Genomic DNA, 20474 nt, shown 5'->3' with positions numbered 1-20474 from the left:
GGACTCAGGAAGACCATATGGGGTGCTTGGAGTCGAAGTTGGGTCAGCCGTGTGCCAGGCAAGCACCCTGTAATAGCACTCTAGCCCCCAGAGCAGAGGTCATTAACTATGGCCAGTGAAGTTTTTTGTTTCCAGCTGTGAGTAAAGGCCCCACCCCACAACAAAGGATTATTCCAAAATGTTGAGAGTGTCAGTATTAAAAAGCCTTGGTTTAAAGAACAAAATTGATATATTTTTATTTGGAAACAATTCAAGAATGTTTGTCAAAACACTCTAGTAGTGCAAAATGAGAAATAATACAAATGTCCACTAGTGGGTGGGTAAATAAATAAAAGTAAGTACTTTATACTCATTCAGAGTAACTTAAATATAGTGAGCCTGTATACCTAAATATAATGTTTAATAAAAAGTAAATTCTTTTTTTAAATTGAATCATCAACAGCATTATAAAGCTGTTCATTTTCAGTCATACAATGTTCCAACACCCATCTCTTCAGTGTAATTTCCCAGCACCAGTGTCCCCAATTTCCCTCCCACCCACCCCTGCTTCAGTGGCAGTCACCTCTCTTCTCTCTCCCTTCTCTCTCTCTCTCTCTCTCTCTCTCTCTGTCTCTCTCTCTTTCTCTCTCTCATTTTAGGTGTTATGTTTGTAATACGGATGCTGAAATGTAATACAGATGCTGAAATGCAACCTCAGTTCTTGTCCAGAATGATCATTTCCAACTAATATTGTCATAATGGACCTTCCTGTATCTTAACTATCCTGCGTCCCTCACACCCTTGTGGTAATTCCCAACCATTGACCTCTCCTGGCCTGTTTTACTTGACCTTGGACATTAGTTTCATACTGTTACTTCAAATCCTAAAAAAGTAAATTCTTAGATACTACTTATGAAATTTGACAAAGTAGATCAAGCACAACTTTTATTTGAATATGTAGATAAGAATGTAGAGAATGAATTGGGACCCTACTTTTTCTATTTTTATTTTATTTTTGTTTTGGGTCACATCTGGCTGCACTCAGGACTTAAACTCTGTGCTCTGTGCTCAGGGATCCCTCTTGTAATGTTGGGGATTCAACTAGGCCTGGCTATGTGCAAGGCAAGCAGTTATCTTTATACTAGCTTTATGGCCCCTGTCCTATCTCTAATGTACTTAATGTTTATTATTTCAGGTGTATTGTCTTTGGGAAGCTATTATGAATACCATTAACCTCTATATTTGTGCTTACTATACAAAGGTGAAAATTATCATAAAGAACTCCATCGACTGTTTCTTTCACCTGATATTTGTATATCGGTGTATATTGAAATAATTGGGCCTTTAGCAAGTAATGTGAAATGTTTCTTCTATTTGATATTTTGTTGTTTTTTTAATTGCCATAAAAGTATTTCATCATAGTAGTTTAACTAGCCAGAAAGTAAATGTTATATGTCTAATTGGTTTATAGAAATTTTTACTCAAAATGTAAAGATTTTAAGTAACATTTAATGAATAAGTTTCACTTAACTGAAAATTTTTATAAGTATGATATAAAAGAGTAAATGAAATATATCATGCAAGCAACATTTTCTTTTCAAAACACAATGATAATTTTTCATGTGTGTAAAATACATTGATGGGAAAAGGAAAGGGAGGTAGACATGATGGGTAATCTCTATCTCTTTCTCTTTTCTTTTGGCTCTTCCCAGCAGTGTTCAGGGATTATTCCTGACTCTGCTCCGGAGTCAGTCCTGACAGTGTTTGGGGGACCCTATGAAGTGCTGGGGATCAAATTTGGCTCATATGCATGCAGGGAAATGATCTTACCCCCTGTACAATCACTTTCCTGTAATTGTTCTTCAAGTGATATAAAAATAAGTCTCAGTATAGCTCGAGTAATTAAAAGTTATGATAACTTTATAATTTGAATATCTCAGAATTTAAATTATGTCAAATTAAGTAAGTTAGATTAAAATTGCATTTGTAATTATGTGCAAGTTTTGATTTTGGGGGGCTTCCCAAGCAGTGCTTAGGGGGCATAGAAGCCACACCCAGCAGCAGTGCCCAGCTGACCTGACCTGATTGTTTGGCGCTTGAGTGAGATAGTTTGCTGCTGCTCAGGACCAGTAGTGGTGGGTGCGCCCTGGCCACCCTGCAGTGACTGGGGGCTTCCAGCGATACAGCCCAGATGTTTGGGTGGCAACATGTGCTGGCGATGGAATTCTGGATCTAGTGCATGCAAGGCCTGGCCTCTGCCCCTTAGCACTGTCTCTCCAACCCTGACGTGTATAATTTTTATACAAAAAAACATTTGCCAAAAATCCTAAAGTTTAGAAAACACACTAATTTAAATTGGAAAGCTTAAAATAACTTTTAATGATTTTTATTTACCCTCATTAGAGAAATTTAATGAAAAAATAATAGCCTACATCTCTTTACACGTAAATTTCAATCCAATCAAAAGATGACTGAAAATTAATGAGTTATTTAAAAAAAATACAGTTCTTAAAATTTTAGATTAGATCTAATTTTTTTGGTTAAAGGAGTTAATACAAATTATAAGAATGGCTTAATTATAAAATTCATAAAAGATCATTTAAATTTAGAATATTTAATTTAAGATAATTTAAGCTGAAATACATAATTATGAACAGTTATGGTTCCTACTTATATAGAATCTGAAATAAGTCATATAACCTTTTTAGATAATTTTTATAATTAGGTTAGAAAAACTCATGAACTATCTCCATTTGATTTTCTTGCTAATATTTGCAATTTAATACTGGAGATTATCCTTAATTGTTGAAAGAGTTGTTTGACATGATAATCTGGTCTTCCATAACAATAATAGTAAAAATAGTAATAGTAGTACTAGTAATAATAATAATATGATTTTAAGCATGAGTTATTTAAGAATTATGTGTTGGCTGAAATGCTTGAAAAACTTTACACTTGGGCTGGAGAGATAGCACAGTGGGTAGGGTGTTTGCCTTGCATGCGGCCGACCCAGGTTCGATTCCCAGCATCCCATATCGTCCCGTAAGCACCACCAGGGGTAATTCCTGAGTGCAGAGCCAAGAGTGACCCCTGTGCATCACCAGGTGTGGCCCAAAAAGCAAAAAAAAAAGAAAAACATCACACTAGTTCCATAACTTACTGTGTGTGGAAAGGTCATGCTGATTCTTTGGTGAATTTGCTGTTTATGGAAAAGAATAGTTAATTAACTCTAGAACTTTATTAGAATTAACTTTCGTTCAGATATAAAATATGGTCCTCCAACCAGAGTTCCAATAGGTGCTTTAGCTTCACCGTTTTTTAGAGCTGTACATGATAAGCTAAAATTGTTGTGTTATTACCAAGTTGAATTTTAGTGAGATGATGAGGAGTGGGAAAGAATGTACAAATTGACATTAGATTAATACCCATTGTCAAAAACACTGGGTGATTTAGATAACTGGCTGATTTGGATTCTATTTCCTGACTCCTGTATATATAGGTTTTTGATCTACTGAGAACACTTATTAGGGGTGTTTTGGTGGGAAAGCTTGTGATTCTCTGACTTTGAATGTTAATCAGTGATTTTAGTTACTAGAGTTAAGCACAGATTTTTTTTTTTTGGCGGGGGGATAGGTATAGAGCTGAACTGTCACCTTTCATTTGCCCCCAGATTTGAACCCTTTACAAATGCTTAAATAATTTTTACTTTTGTGCCTATTTTGAAGGAATGAAATTTTAAAAAATCTATGAAATTTGCTTTCATGTGAAAAACATTATTTTGCAGTATTATCTTAAAAATTTCTTAACTGACTCATGTTTTCAGTGGAGATTAGAAAATACTAGCAAAAAGTTTATAATTATGGGAACACTTAAATACATGGGCTGTGTCTATTAAGTATTTTCTGTGGGGTGGACTGTATCTGTCTCTGTGCAGAACTTCCGGTTCTCAGGGGTAACTCCTTGAGAGTGTGGTGAACTATATGGGGTACCAGGAATTGAACCCCACTGGCCTCATATAAGGCAAACTCCATACCTGCTGTGTTATTGCTCCAGCCCCTTAGGTTTTTAAAACCTGCCCATTCTTCTCCAGCAAGGAAGGTTTGAAACAGCTATAAAGAAAACATAGAAATGTGATTACGTTTTTGAATATAAGGCAAATGAAATATTTAATTTTCCTTCATCTTTATATCATAATGTATTGGTGATCATTAAATTGGTGTGTCAAAATTTCAAATTATGGGACGGTAGTCTCATTCTGAAATTGTGTTTAGCTAATCAGTTTTTATTTAAAAACTTACTGTAAACTTCCAATTTAAATTTTCATTATTTTTACTGGCATTTCTCAACTGGGGCCCAGAATATTCCACGGGTGCCATGGGCATTAGACTAGGAGGCTAGGTCAGTAGGGGACATGGTTGGAAAAAGGTTGAGAAACTGTTTTAATGATATTATGTGTGTGTGTGTATGTGTGTGTGTGTTTTGTTGTGTATTTGTGGTGTGTTTGTATATGTGTATGTGTGTCTGCTCAGGTATTAGTGTGTATTAATTCAATGATAATTGAATCAATATCTGTTATGAAGTAATTTCGACAAGAATTTCTCTTTATTTGAAGATCTTGCCCTGAATTTTTTAAAGTGACATAAGCTTTTGGTTTTTCACGGTTAAGTATGAACAACATTTTTTTTTTAAATTTAATTTTATTATATTGAATCATCATAAAAAATACAAAGCTTTCAGGTTTAAGTCTCAGTCATATAATGATTGAACCCCCATCCGTTCACCCGTGCACATGTTCCACCACCAAGAACCCCAATATACCCCCCTCCCACCCAGCCCCCACCTAAGTAGCTAATGATCTTCATTTTATTCTCTCTATACTTTGAATACATTCAATATTTCAATAGAGAACTCACTATTATTGTTTGGAACTTTGCCCCAACAATCAGGCCTGCTGAAAAGGCATCATTTAATAATTTCTTTTCATTGCTGAGAATGAAGATTCTATGAGCTTCATTCTGGATAATGCCACCGCCGCCATTTTCCACGCAGAAAAACAGGGTGGAGAGGGAAAATCCCTCCCCGGGTGGCACATAGCTGTAGTACAGCTCACAGTCTAGATGCATGTTTGTAAGAAGCTGCTCTGGGTGCCAAAATGGGTTAGAAGACCTCTCGGATCATAGTCTGTAGGAGCAGAGGGTCTCTGAACAACAGGGTTTGCTCTTGCTCATCCCTTCTTTTTACCTGATGGAAGTTTTAATCACTTAACCCATTTTCTTTTTATATCCTAAAAGGTAGCCTCATATGAATCTTACTAAGATTCATAAGCAATTATGTTTAAAAAAATTTTTGCTGAATTGTTTGAATATGATAGCACTGAATCAAATAGGTTAATGCATCATTTTATTTAGTTTATTTGCTATGAATTCCTAATGATTGTCCCCTCAGTTTCATGTGTTGGGGAATGCACAGGGGCAGTTACTGATTAGATTTTTGATATCTTGAACATTGTAATGAAAAATGTACTTATCCACTTTGTAGGTGTATTTTTTGCTGCTGCTCACCAGGTTATTTCACTTTCTAAACTCAGCTCTCAGTATATCTGTTATATAAAACATGGCTGCCAGCAAGTTTAGTTGGACACTTCAATGTGTGTCAGATACTTAAAAATTGGCCACTTGTGGGGCTGGAGTGATAGCACAGCGGGTAGGGCGTTTGCCTTGCACGCGGCCTACCCCGGTTCGAATCCCAGCATCCCATATGGTCCCCCGAGCACCGCCAGGAGTAATTCCTGAGTGCATGAGCCAGGAGTGACCCCTGTGCATCGCTGGGTGTGACCCAAAAAAGCAAAAAAAAAAAAAAATTGGCCACTTGTACAGATATTAGTTATTATTATTATTTTTTCCTTAGGATATCTGTGGTTAGGATATCTGAAGCTGTAGTAACTTTTTTGCTAGTTATATTTTTTTTGGGGGGGTGGGCAGGGAAGAGAAGTTGTGCCCCACTCGGCAGTGCTCAGGGCTTACTTCTGCTCTGCGCTCAGGGCTAACTCCTGGTGGGCTCAGGGGACCACCAGGGTCAGCTGTGTGCCAGGCGAATACCCTACCGCTGTACTGTTGCTCCGCCCCGGCACTTTTGTTTGAATTAACATTTGCTTTCTGCCTGATGACTTAGCAGGGGTTTGTGTTGTTATTGCTGTTTTTAATAAACTGCATTTTGTTCTAAAGAATTGTTTTTGGAAGATTTGATGAAGTATGGGGAAAGTTCTTTCTGTGTAGCTCACCTCACACTAGAGAGGACAATTAATGAAAATTGGAATTCATTACACTTGGATGTAATTAAAAGTATATGCATCTCCTGGTGAAATATAAATTAAGATTGTATTATTTTGTTTTATAAAATCGCACATTAAAAATAGCTGAACGTAATAAACCCAGCACAATGGTGGAGCTTGGCCAGTATTTTCACTTGTAGAGGAAATCATTAACTGTTGAAGCTTGGATGCTGAATCCACTGTATTTATTATGTCTTATATAGGATAGCTCCAGTTTATGTTGTTTTATCTATATAAAATATAGATGTGTATGTTTAAAAAATACAGATTTTTAAAAAAAACCCAGAAAACATACTGGTATGGAATTTTATTCTAGAGTATTAGATGGTACCTCTGTACCCACACTGTTTATCTTCCTTTTCTCTTTTTTTCTGTGTCTTCTGTGTGGAAAAATGTCAACCATTATCTATTTGAATATTACCTTTGATCTTTTTTGTATTTGTATTAATCTTACCTATTTGTATTTTATATCATTGTTACTCAAAATATGATTCTTAGGTTCATGTTATTCTGCAAATCGATTAATCGACCTCATGAGAGAAATTGAGTGTTGAATTAATGAGAGAAGTTCAAAATAAACGGAGACTTTTATAGCACCATGATATTACCATGATACCTAGGCACATGATTTCTTAAAAAAAAAAAACAACAAGTTAGTTGTTGTGTTGTTGTTGTTGTTTTGGGGCCACATCTGTAGTACTCAGTCCTGAGTAGGGATCACTTCTGGCGGGGCTCTGGGGACTATCTGTCCTGCTGTGGATCAAACCTGGGCTGGTGGTGGTTAAGACAAAATCCCAACACATTGTACTATTTCTTTGGCTCCAGTGAGAAGTTAATTTTTATTGTATTATGCGTAACTGATTGGCAGTTTAAAGTCTTTTATAACATTATTGTTAGACCTTCTCATTCTAGTCTGTGTATCTCTTAACTGCTCTGACATTTTTTTTTATCTCGCTATTTTAGATATATAGAGATACATTTTAGATATGTATTTTAATTTTCATTTACTAATTTCCTATTGATTTTTAAATTAATATTCTATTGATTTTAAGCTGAATCAAGAACTATACCTGTATGCTTATGTCTTTAAAAATTTATTCTATGTAGCTATTTAAACTTCTATTTCTTAAATATCCTTATGGTATAACATTTCCAACTGTTGAAAAACCTGTAATCTCTTTTGTAATTTTGAATGTGTTTGATTTTTAAAAAAAACTGAGTACCATGTGGATAGTGTCAGGACAATTGATAAAGTATTCTGCAAATGGCAGTATTGTAGAGATGAGGCCTGTGGGGGCAGATGGCCTTGGTGGTGTTTCCTGGTAACAGGAAGGATATATTTGCGGGGCTGCTTTACTGTTAACATGATGGTATTATGGAGCAACAGTTTTTGTAGGTGTTTCCTTTTCACAAATTGCTACACGTCATTTCCTAAATTTTGTGCTACCACTAAAATTTGTTCAATTTTGCAGTGCTGGGCACATACTCTTCTGCTGAAAGCTAGTTTCCGTTTTTACTGATTCAACACTAATTTTTGTTTGTAGCTTATGTCGCTGCTGTATTTTCTTGGTCACTAAATAGTTCATTAAGACACTTTCCACTAAGGTTTAAGTCACTGCTAATAGTGTCAAGGTTTATTGTCTGCCATGGTATTAGAATTCATTTCTGTTTTACAGTGTATTCTTGCCATTATCTTGTTTGGTGCCTCAACTCTTATTTTATAATACTATTTTTTCTTGATCTCTTTGGTCAGGTTTTTTTGTGCAGCTTATCTCATGTTTTACCCAGTTACGATTTCTATCTTATTTCTGACTGTTCTTTCAATGCTGCGTTATATTTTATTGACTATTTCTCTTTTTTTCCTTTTTCTTTTGATTTTGAGTTACACTTGGGGATGTTCGGAGACTACTCTTGGCTATGTGCTCGAGTGTTGTTCTCCTGACAGTGCTCGGGAATCCATGAGATGTCCTGGGTCTAACCTGAAAGGTCTCATGCTTTAGAGCCACATTTCCTTCTTTTTTAAACTGATGAGATTCTCCCTAGTTTTAAATACTGTCTTCCTTGGCCTCCAACTCATTCTAGCTCTGCTGATGTTTCGGAGTAAACATACATAGTTTTCTGAGGTCCACTGTAGGAAGCTTAACAGCTTCTGTGGTCTCTACCTACTAAATGCAAATAATACCTCCCATTTGTAATAAGCCAAAATGTCCAAACACTGTCAAATGCTCTTTTTTGCGGGGGGGGGGGGGTGAGCACTGTCACTCCCACTGCCATAGTTAAGAACCATTTTTCCAGCCTCTCAGTTGAAGATTCTTCTCTGATTATTCCTGCCTACTGTGGCTTTTACCTTCTGCAATTTTTGTGTTGCATATTGTATGGATTAATTTTTGATCATTTGCCTTATAGTTCATTTGATTATGATTTTTTATCTTTCTCTCCAAAGTGGTGTGTGTGGGTGTGTGTGTATGATATTTTTCTAAGTTTTAGCAGGTAAGGACCATACAGTTACATTTTTTTTGTTTGCTGTTTTGGCCAGCTGTATACACTTGTTAGTAGTGTTAAGTATATCAACTACTATCTCTGTTATTTTACCATTTTTCACGTAGTAGTCATAACAGTTTAGGGAGTTGAATCTCTCTAGATGATGCAAAGAACTTTGAGGTGATGTGAATTATGAAACTTTGGTAATTATGAGATCTGTAGACAACTGAGTTATGTAGCAATAGTATGTATATCCAGTTATATTTTTAGACAACACAAGACAATACAAGATACAAAATATTATTTCTTACCAAGATATAAAAATCTAACATTTTGTTAGATGTATCCATTCTATAACTAGAAAGAATGTGTGTTGAGTAGTAACAAAAAATGAGACTGAGAAATATAGAAAGAGGAAGGATTTGTAGAAGCACAAAGTACGAATGATTAGTTCCTCAGAGTGAGATGAGCAAAGTAATCAATATGTCAGAGTAAATTGTTAGAAATGATGGATGTAGCATCTGGTTAGGAATGACTTGTATGAAGCTGACAAATGTGATATATGAATATTAGTAAGCTGAAAACAAGTTGGCCACAGAGAGATTAGCTTCTTACTACTGTCTAAAGAGAAACACGAATCTTTTGCTCCAGTTAGAAGAGATATAGCTCAGTTATAGATTTTTTTTTCTCCACCTGTTACTGTTTTTTAATCAGAACATTCTAAGGAACAAGAGCAAAATTGGAAATAAATTGAAGCTCAGATCTGTTTTTATCTGGTGACTTTATAAGGTGATTTACCTCAAGTAGACCAAAATCTTCATAAAAGTATCTTAAGCATAATGGGTTCATTGTAGAAAAATTAGAAACAAAGATTATAGTGAAAATTAAAATTAATTACAGTTTGAAAACCCTATCTTTTCTCGTAACTTTGGTTAACTTTATAGTTTAAATTGTGATATAGCCTTATTTTCTCTAGGTATGTAGGTATAAGATATGCCTATATGTTTAAATACCAGTCTCTCTGTGTGTCCGTATATTTATATAAAATACGGTTATTTTATAAGATATTTGCAGACTGTCTTCTTTCAGTTAATATGTTGAGCATTTTCTCATTGTCAGTAAAATTCTTTTTGTTTGTACTGTTTTGGGGGTTATACTCAGCACAGAGTGGGGCTCACTCCAGGGGCACGGTGTGGTGCTGGGGACTGACCCCAGGTAGCTTGTATGCAAATGATGGGCTCTAGCCTTTTGAGCTCTCCTGGTCCCAGATCAGTAAAATTCTTCAGTGTTAAAACTTGACTGTGTAGCTAAGTGTCCAAAATTTATTTGATACCTGTTTCCCCTCTTTAAAAACAAAACCAACACAGATACAAAAACAAAAAAACCACTCAGTGCCCCCTGGAAATTTTCCTTCTTTAAGCGAACCACTCTTGCCTTCGTTGTATCTGAGATTGCATAGTCTTCTGTTCTGAGGTTATTTCCAAATTTAATCATTCTCCTCTGTTAAGTATTATTTTCCTTTATCATTTCCCGTGCACAAGTACCTACTTACTATGTGTGTTTAGTAAAAATCTGCATTTTGCTGTGAACCTAATACAGTTTTGAACCACATTACCGATTTTCTCTAAGTGATTAAACCTCCTCTTGTGATAGTAGTCTGCCTCTTGTGATTTGCCCTGCAAGATTCATTCTACCTGTTCTTGTTAGTGAAAATCAACTCTCGTGTTCGGGCCAGTGTTGGAGTATATTTCCTCTCTTCCCAAGTGGTTAGGAAAGACCTAAGTACTGAGTTGTAGTTTGTGCACTGTAAACAGAAATCTGAGGATTTGAGCCCGGAGTATCCTCCTTTGCAGGTGGGGGCTGAAGAGACGGTCCAGCAGGTCGGGAGCTTGCCTTGCATGGGGTTGCCCCAGGTTTGGTTCCCATGTAGTTCCCTAAGCCCAGCTGTGAGTGATCTCTGGGTGCAGAGCCAGGAGTCAGCCAGGGGCACAGCTGGGTGTGGCCCCAAGCCCAGCAACAACTACAACAACAGCAAAACTGTTGGAAGATTGAAGGTTGTGTTTTGTCAGAATACTCCCTCCTCGCCCTAGACATTTTTAATATTACTAACTTGCTAGTCAGTCCCTTTAATAGGATTGATTCCTGCGTGGAATTTCAAATCTTTCCTATTAACTTTGCTGGAGAAACTATAAAAACATTTAGTATTACTGTTGACCTATTTTTAAAAGTTTTAATTTTATAAAGTTTATCATTAACAAAATAAGTAGAGATAGTTAAAAATGGCGAGATTACCTTTTTGAACAGGTTAAGTTTCACAAAGAAGAATTATGCCGGAAGTGCAGGAAATCCCTATCTACCTCTTCTCCAGTCCAAAGATGCACATTTTCATCCACAGTATTCCACGGCCTGTAGCATTTGTTATACACAACAAGCTCGACTTCTACATCCCAGAGCCAAATACGTATTACTTTTTTGTTGGGAAAACCTTTACTACTCAAAATATTTCGCTCTAACCCAGAGTTACTGTAACTCAGCAAAGGACCACTTTTTTGTTGTGGCTGCTTCTGAGTTTTGCTGATGTTTCAGCAAGATCCGTGACCTCTGGCCCTGTGAGCACAGTGGCAATCCTACATGCAACAGCCCCGTATGTCTCTAGACAGTGCCAGGTATCCCCAGGGCACAGAGCCCCCAGTTGAGGACGAGTAAATGTTATGATTTGCTGTATTGTGTAGATTGGGCTCCAGTTTCAGGCCGCTGTAGTTTAGTGACCTTGACTTTGAAGTTGTGTTCAAGTTAGAGTGTCTCCTGCAGCTTGAAGACAAGATGGTGGGCATAGTTCTACAGGGCCTCTGGTTCTGTGACAGTGATGGAGATTTTACAGCATAGTTAATTTGAAAGCAGGCGTAAAAGTCATTCAGCAACATTATATAAAATAACTTGATAATCTTATTGTCAGATGTGTGGTACCACTTGAATTTCTCCACTTAAAAATGTCAGAAACCCATGGCAGAGTTCTTTTTTGGGGAAAGTAGTTACTTGGAGATGTACCTTTTATGGATTTCAAGAATATTGTGGGTAGATTAGAACTTAACATGTTAAAGGAAGAAATCCATTGTTCAGACTCTCCTTCTAATTAGGTTGTCACTGCATTCACATTGTGATGTTAAGCAATCTCATTCATGTCTCCTTTCACGACTTTGTGTTTCTCAAGTTGAGAATAGAATTTGCTGTCCGCCAATCACTTTGCCCTTTGAAGTTTTAACTTCCACATCTTAAATTTTGCCAATTACAACAGTTTGTGTGTTGGCTTCAATATGTAAAGCTGCCCTCTTGTCACTGAAGACTTTGAAAAACAATGTAGTTTACAACTAATAATGTTCACTTTTCATTGTTATGTTGAGTAAGAGTATTCATTAATAAATATGCCATTGTAATAATTAAGGCCATTCTTACTGTTTTGCCCCTGCAGAAAATTTCCCAAGATTTGGTGAAGATTGGAAAGCTGTCAGAAGACTGTAGCACTGCTATGCAATAAGTCTTCAAAAACAAGTGTAAGTGAAGAATATTTTGAATATCCAGTTGTTTGGGGGAAATATGTTAGGTAAAGATATTATTTGTAAAATATAGGAGATATATTCTTATCAAGTCAATAACTCACTAGACTTAATCCTGTGCAGTTCTTTAAAAATCGAAAGTGTATCCTTACACACATTTGAGGTGAAGATTTTACTGATAGCAATGAAAAATATTTCTAATTCTAACAAGGATTGATCTAGGTTATGTACATTTGCTTATTTAAAACTATCAGAACCCAGAAAATCATTGTAGTTTTGTAGGTTGGTGATTTGTTTGGGTGACTTATTGTTTAGGTTATTTTGCAGAATTATTTATTTGCTGATTTATTTATGTATTTCATTATTTATTTATTTGATTATTTAGTAAATTATTTATCTGATGAATTATTAATACATCTTCATGACATGATTTAAATTATTTATAACTTAATTTTGAGTTTATTGCTTTTAGACGCTGCATTGTTACTGACTAGTTTTGATTTTTTTCTTTGTGGTTCTTTAAAATTAAGTATTAGCTCTAAGGCAAAAGTATATTCATTGCAATTCCCAGGAATTTTTTTCTTTTAGTAATTTATGGAAGAGATAAAATTTCAGTTATGCTTTGTTTAGCTTTAAATTTACCTGTTTAGGGTTACTGGTGATAGGATGTTTGTATTGTGTGCATACTCATTGTAGAGTCACTTAGAAATTAATGGTATAGCCTGTCATCTGTAAACGGAAGTAGAACATGTAAACCTCGGCGCACATTATCCTTTGTGTCTCTGAAGGGCAGGTCTGTATTTCTTACTTGCTTTAGAATAAATAATGGAGCCCTGGTTACTTTATTTTAGTGGCAGATCTGTTTTACTCTGGAATATTTTTAGGAAAGTTCAGAGAAATGAAGTTCAAGTTAGATTTGGATCCCTGAGATATAAATTTGATTGATGTAGTCTTTGTCTTTCTAAATTCTCATTTTATGTATATTTGGAAAACAGCATGATGTTTTTATAGATTTTTATGTCAGCCCTGGTGACATTTGTTTCACATCTTGACTCATATTACTTTACTGTATTGAGCTAAAATGGACAGGGCTCTTTGCAATACAGCTGTAATTTCTCTAACTTTAGCTATTCTTCTATGTGGTTTTAAGTTTTAAGTTTTAACCACATAAGGCGTTTCTTCCTTCTGTTTTGTAAGAGAGTGCAGTTATTAGGGTTCTCATTGAATGGGTATAATGCATAGGTTAAAGCAATTGTTTTCAACTACCAGTTTTTACATAGTGAAGTCCGTCGGTGTAGAAAGGGTGAAAACCACCGGTCCGCAGCCTTGCTTGTAACTGCCAGTCCTTGGACTGGTGTGCAGGACAGGTGCTGGTCTCTACGTGTTCTGAGAAGGTTGAACACTGGGGTCAAAACTAATTCTTGGTGGTAGTCAGAGATAGTGCAGGGGTGTAGCTCCTTCCCTTCCACATCAATCCCAGTTCAATTCTGGCACTCTCTACCGTCCCCTTGAGCACCACCAGGAGTGATCCCTGAGCAGAGCCAGGAGTAAGCGCACAGCATCGTTATCCATGGCCTACCTAGCAACTGACACGTCCCTTCCCTCCTTCCCCCTCCCCTCCCCAAAGATAGTAGTTTGGTTAAAAGAGCACCCTGTGGCCTTTCTTTAGTTTGTGCTTGCAGTGAATTACTGTGCACGTTACAGTTTGAACACTTCATAGGCACACATTGTGCACTTCAAATTTGCATGCTGTTAAAATGTAGTAAAAATGATCTCTGTACTCAGTTGTCACCGTAGACTTGTAAAATATGCACATGTATACCAAAATTTCTTATTTTGAAATACTGAGCATATAAGTGCTGAATTGTAATACCGCTTTAACATCTTCATATTCTTGTCATAGAAGAAATAGTTTGCTTTAATTTGTATATATGAATTTAAAAATGTGTATATTGCACATACCTATAACTTTTTAGTTCTGGAGATGCATGACCACAGATACTGTTAGATACAGAATTTGATTTTGAAGTGTGCTAGAGTGTTTCACTATACCATAATCTGTAGTTAGGCTGAGTGATAGCACAGCGGGTAGGGCATTTGCCTTGCACGCGGCCGACCCGGGTTCGATTCCTCTGCCCCTCTAGGAGAGCCTGGCAAGCTACCAAGAGTATCTCACCCACATGGCAGAGCCTGTCGTTTTTAATTGCCAAAAACAGTAACAACAAGTCTCACATGGAGATATTATTGGTACCTGCTCAAGCAAATGGATGAGCAACGGGATGACAGTGACGACAGTGATTCTATAGTTCTTTAGTAGAAAACTGCTTCTCCATATCTACTGTGTTAGTTGTCATGATAGTATACCCAGCGTGTGCTTTTGTTTCTTTTTCTTTTGCCTTTTGTAGCACTACTTAGGGCTATTCCTGACTCTGCTCAGGGAGTCACTCCTGGTGGTATTTGGGGGAACAATTGATGTTGGGGATAAAAGTAGGCCTTCTGCAATCCAAGCATGCTCTCTGCCAGTTGAGCCATTTCTGTCCTCCATAGCCTACATTTTTAACACGTACATGTGAGTACTAGAACTGCCTTCCAGATCATCTTTCACTGGGGACAGATGTGCATAAACAAAGATACACACATATGTACAATTTTCTTTTGATACAAAAATTTTAGGAATTCTTTTTTTTTTTTTTTTTTTTTTTTGCTCTTGGACCATACCTGATGATGCTCAGGGTTTACTCTTGGTCTTCTGCTCAGGGATCACTCCTGGTGAGACTGAGATCAAGTCTGGGTCATTATATAAGAGTAGTACCCTATCTATAGGACTCACTCCCTGGCCTGTATAAGTTGGGCTTTGGGTTTTTTTTTATTGTTTTTTAGAATGACATTATTTAGCTAACATACCAAGATAAATTTATTATTAATAGAGAAAAAAATAAAATCCTGTTTCTTCCTAGTATAAGTTGGTTTTGAAAAGACATTACTGAGAGCATTTATTGAGCACTTACTATATGCAGGTACAGAATTTATATCTTTAAAATAGATTATTTATTATTCGTTGCAGTCAGTTAGGTACTGTAATAGCTTAATTCATCGGTGAGGAAACGGACTTGGAGATGCTAGGCAGTTTGCTCATTGTTACACGGCTGGCATTAGTGATGATGCTGGGATTAGGATTCTTAGTTTGATTCAAGGATTTTAGCTATTTACAGGTTTTTATGTGTGGATGGTATAATGCACTTCTTAGATAGTTGATTTATAGTAAAGTTTTCAAGATAATAGTTATTTCTGATAGGGTTAAATAAATTCACTTTGTGTTATGCTTGGTCATCCTTTTAAAACTGTAGGCTGTACTATATTAAGCTACTTGAATTTTATGATTCAGATTCTTGTAATCCTGTGTAGTCTCAGGATTACATACAGAAGAGGAATTTTTTGCCTCAGGGAACTTTTATATTTGCCTCATAAAATATCCTATTCTCAGATCAGATCTTTTGGATTTTAAACCCATGGCCATTTTCTGAAATACATTATGTCGAGTCTGATTTCCTTATAAAAGTAATAGTGTATCAGGGCATGATATATACATGTTGTTAAAAGAATCATTAAGTTTCTTTTATGGAAAGGCCAAGTTTTTATATAGAAATGGGCACAAATATACTATTGAATTAACTCTAAATATGTGTTTAATATAGTTAAGTGTTTTAACATGTGCATAAAAAAGGACAAGTAAAAGTAAATATCTGTAATTTTATACACTAAAATGTAATAATTTGATAAAGCTATAAAAACATTTTTTCTGGGGACTTTGGAATGTGATTTGATGAATTGGTGTGGAGCTAACAGAAAAGGATCTTTTTAGCCTTTCTCGCTACCTATCAACAGAAGTATGCTGACAACCCTGGGTGTGAAACCAACACATCAGAGAGCTGATGCCTCAGGCACCAACAGAATTTGGGTGATACTGTTCTGAGTGCTGTAAGTATGTACTTAAGTACATACAGTTACTTACATAAGTAACATCTATGTAAAATAGCAGGACTCCCTGTGAATCTCAGTGTTTTAGGTTACAAAGATTTTTCAATGAAATAACTCAGACTGCTCAGAAAATCCATGATACTTATGATTTAGGTAATTTGTACTGTTGCAATAGCTAGGACGGCCGTATAACTGCCCTTTCAAATTTAGAACAGTTCGTTTTTGGTTTTTGAGCCACACCTGATTGTGATCAGAACTTACTCCTGGCACTGTGCTCAGGGATCACTCTTGGCAGGCTTGGGGGACTATATTGAACCTGGATTGGCCACATGGAAGACTAATGTCTTATCTGCTATACCCTTGTTCAACCCTGGGTAACAGTTTTGAGAGTGGGAGTATTTACCTGCTGCTAGGGCAGCAGGTAAAAATTTCCTGGGCCAATTATGGTCATTTTATTAAGATCTTAAAGTAGAAAAATGGGACTGAACTTAAAAGAAATTTGACTGCTGAACTGTTCACAATAGCCAGAATCTGGAAGAAACCTGAGTGCCCAAGAACAGATGACTGGTTAAAGAAACTTTGGTACATCTACATAATGGAATACTACGCAGTTGTTAGAAAAGATGAAGTCATGAAATTTGTATATAGGTGGATCATCATGGAAAGTCTCATGTTAAGTGAAATGAGTTAGAAAGAGAGGGACAGACATAAGAAGATTGCACTCACTTGTGGAATATAAAGTAACAGAATGGAGACTAACACCCAAGAATAGTAGAGATAAGTACCAAGAGGAGTACTCCACAGCTTGGAAGCTGACCTCACATGCTAGGTGAAGAAGCAGCTCTGATAGAGAAGGGATCACCAAGCAAAGGGAGCTAGGCGGGCCCACTAGGGATGGGAGATATGGGCTGAAAATAGACTATAGACTGAATAAGATGCCTACTTATTAATACCTCTGTAGCAAGCTACAATACCCCAAAAGAGAGAGAGAGCAAATGGGAATGCCCTGCCACAGAGGCAGGGTGGAGTGAAGGTGACAGGGTGGGGGTGGTGGGTGGGATGCTGGGACCATTGGTGGTGGAAAATGGGCACTGGTGGAGGGATGGGTACTCGATTATTGTATGACTGAAATCTAAGCATGAAAACCTGTAAGTCTGTAACTTTGTCTCATGGTGATTCACTAATAAATTAAAAAATTTTTGACTGCTGAAAATTTGAATAAAAGATACAAAGTTTGCCAACATGCAACAGAATTTCTTTGGAATATGATTTTATTAGCTATGCCTGGTTCGATTCCTCCATCCCTCTAGGAGAGCCCGGCAAGGTACCGAGAGTATCTCGCCCGCACGGCAGATCCTGGCAAGCTACTCGTGGCGTATTCGATCATGCCAAAAACCGTAACAACAAGTCTCACAGTGGAGACATTACTGGTGCCCGCTCCAGCAAATCGATGAGCAACGGGATGACAGTGATACAGTGATAAAGGCTTATCAAAAAAGTGATTTCCAACACTCTTTATATGGTGTATATTTAAAATGAGGCCAGAGAGATAGCTCAATGAGTGGGCATATTCTTTCAATGTGGGAGGTCTGGGTTTGATTCCTGACGCCACATGGTCCCTGGTCCCCCTGAGCACCACTGGACATGCCCCTTAATTACAGTTGGGACTATCCTCTAGCATTGCAGAGAGAGACAATAACCAAAGGAACCTTTTGGTTTATTAAAAGAAATCTTAATACACATGCAAAATGTTTAAATGTCTTAGGATAAAACTAATTTATGTTACGGCCAATGTTCCTTATAGCAAACCAAAGCAGTTTTTGGTTATGACTGTTTTTTGCATGATTATGATACTTCAGAATATTATGCTACTTCAGGTATATTATAATATATAGAATATTGTGGGGATGGTAGAATAGTTGTGGAGCCTACTTTTAAAAGTAAGGGTTTCCAGAATGTTAGGAACAAGCAGAAGTATGGCAAAATTGATAAGAGCATAATAATTTTTTTGTTGTTTTCATACTTGCTTTACCTTACAAATCAGTTTGTTTTCATATTTGTTTTGCCTTATAAATCTTATTAATGATAGATTTGACATTGTACAGAAAATTGATAAATGCTCAGAATTTATAATTTTTATTCGCTGATCTAATGGCCTTTTCCCTCTACCCCTTTACAATGTGTTACATGTCATTGGCTCGGAAAGATAGTACAGCAGGTAAGGCACGTGATTGCCACACAGCCCATTCAGATCAGATCCCCAGCTCCACTTATTGTCCCCAGAGCACCACCAGGAGTGACACCCAAAAGTTACATGTCATATATATTGATAAGATGACAATCTTGTCAAAAAAGATTGAAAAAATGAAACGTTTTTTTCATTGGTAGAATTTTGTTTTGGGTAATAAACTCCTGTGAAAAGAGTTGTGTGAAGTTTTATTGTACTTTGTAATTCCTTCCTGACATTTATGGAGTATGGTATGTTACAGCATTAAAGTCACAGTTTGACTATTTAAAGTTTCTAGTTTACTTGCACTTATTTTGAAATAGGTAATCACATTGGCATGTTTTTTTTTTCAAGTATGAATTTGCATTAAAAAGAAAAATTCTCAGGTAATATCTCTTACTCATATGTGTAATATCAGAACTTGCTACATAGGAAAGACCTATTATTCCCAATAACAAAGACGAGAGCTTCCATATATTCTGTTGGGAGTTTGTAAGAGGATGAAATGTTTTTTGAAATAATACTATAGTTGTAAGAGTAATAACATAGCTTATGTGTTGGCGCTGAGAGTAGCTGTTTATAATTATGACAAGTCAAAGTACAGCCAGAGGTCATGTGAAACAGAAGATCTTGGTGACACCTCATCCATTTTGTGGATAGGATATGAAGCAGTTTGGGTCCCCGCACTGACATTTAAGAGAGCTACCAGGGTTGTTCACATGGAAGTGTTTCAGATATATTTTTCCATACCTCCCAGGTGATTTCAGATTTTGGCATGCATGTGTATTTGAATTCTGAACTAATTAAATCGAATTTTGTCCAATTAGCGTTTTTCAAAATAAAAAAGGCGATTCTTAGAGTGCAAGAATTTTTGAGTATAGAATTACACTGACATGGAAGAGTATGAAAATGCTGAATATTTTACTGACTTGATGCTGCTGTATTATAGTATTGACCACCTTTCTATCGAGTTGCTCATGGAAGCAATAAAAACTGAACAATCTAGCAGAAACCACAAAAGCAAGATAATATCACAGAAGTAAAATTATATAAACATGGCCTACATGGCCTAAAATGTATTGAGTAGATCCTATTTGTGATTTTACTTTGAGAAAGTAGAATAAGAAATTTTTAAAAGGTCATACAAGGTTCTATAATAAAAATAGACTTATATTGCACAGTAATTATCACATCAAATTTATCTTCAGTACACAGTATAAAAATCAGAATACTGGTAAATGATAGGACATTAGGAAGCAAATAAAATTGGCAAGTTATTTTTTTCTATCATTGCTAAAAGTGGCTATTTTTGTCTGAGCAAGCAACATTTGTTACTTTTTTTCTTTGTTTTTACTTACCATAGTATGCTACTTGGTATAAAAATTCCAGAGCAGTGATTTCCAAAACTTGTAGCACTTCTCCGTAATAGAAATTTTTGAAATAAGTAGAGGTGTTTTGCTTGTCATAACAATTTTGGAAGTGTTTTTGGCACTTACTGGTTAGGGATTTTGGGTTCTGGATATTGTATGATGATTGCATAGAACAAATTCAAAGGACAAAAAATTGCTGAGTTTCCTAAGACTACTTGTTTAAATTCTCAAGTTTAGAGCAATAATATCTCAGTGCATATTAATACTGACAACATTTTTTTATTAAAAGTAACATTTAAATTTTTTTATCAACGCACTGTGATTAACAAAGTGATTCATAATTGAGTTTTAGACTATACACTGTTCCAGCACCAATCTCACCACCAGTATCAACGTCCTCCATGTCTGTTCCCACTTCTCTACCCTCCCTCCCCAATTCCTTTCCCCCACCCCCCGGGCTTGCCATTTTGATGGGCTCCTTTTTAAGTTCAATCATTTGTGTTTATGATTTCAGTGTTGTTGACTCTGTGGTTTGTATATTTAGCTCCGTTATT

The 20474-nt window shown here is 36.3% G+C and overlaps 1 protein-coding gene across 3 annotated transcripts in view; it reads left to right on the top strand.

Moving 5' to 3' along the window:
* Window positions 1-20474, top strand: part of TBC1D5 (TBC1 domain family member 5) — a 536851-nt gene that overhangs the window by 37057 nt on the left and 479320 nt on the right. For all 3 annotated transcript variants that reach the window (XM_055135278.1, XM_055135279.1, XM_055135277.1), the window contains exon 2: window positions 12261-12342. The gene's annotated coding sequence lies outside the window, so the exon portion shown is untranslated. The remainder of the gene's footprint in view (window positions 1-12260; window positions 12343-20474) is intronic.

The sequence above is a fragment of the Sorex araneus genome, chromosome 4 (assembly GCF_027595985.1).
Source record: "Sorex araneus isolate mSorAra2 chromosome 4, mSorAra2.pri, whole genome shotgun sequence".
NCBI classification, from domain to species: Eukaryota; Metazoa; Chordata; class Mammalia; order Eulipotyphla; family Soricidae; genus Sorex; species Sorex araneus.
Note: the sequence above shows the minus strand (reverse complement) of the source record. Positions and strands in the feature narration are given on the sequence as shown.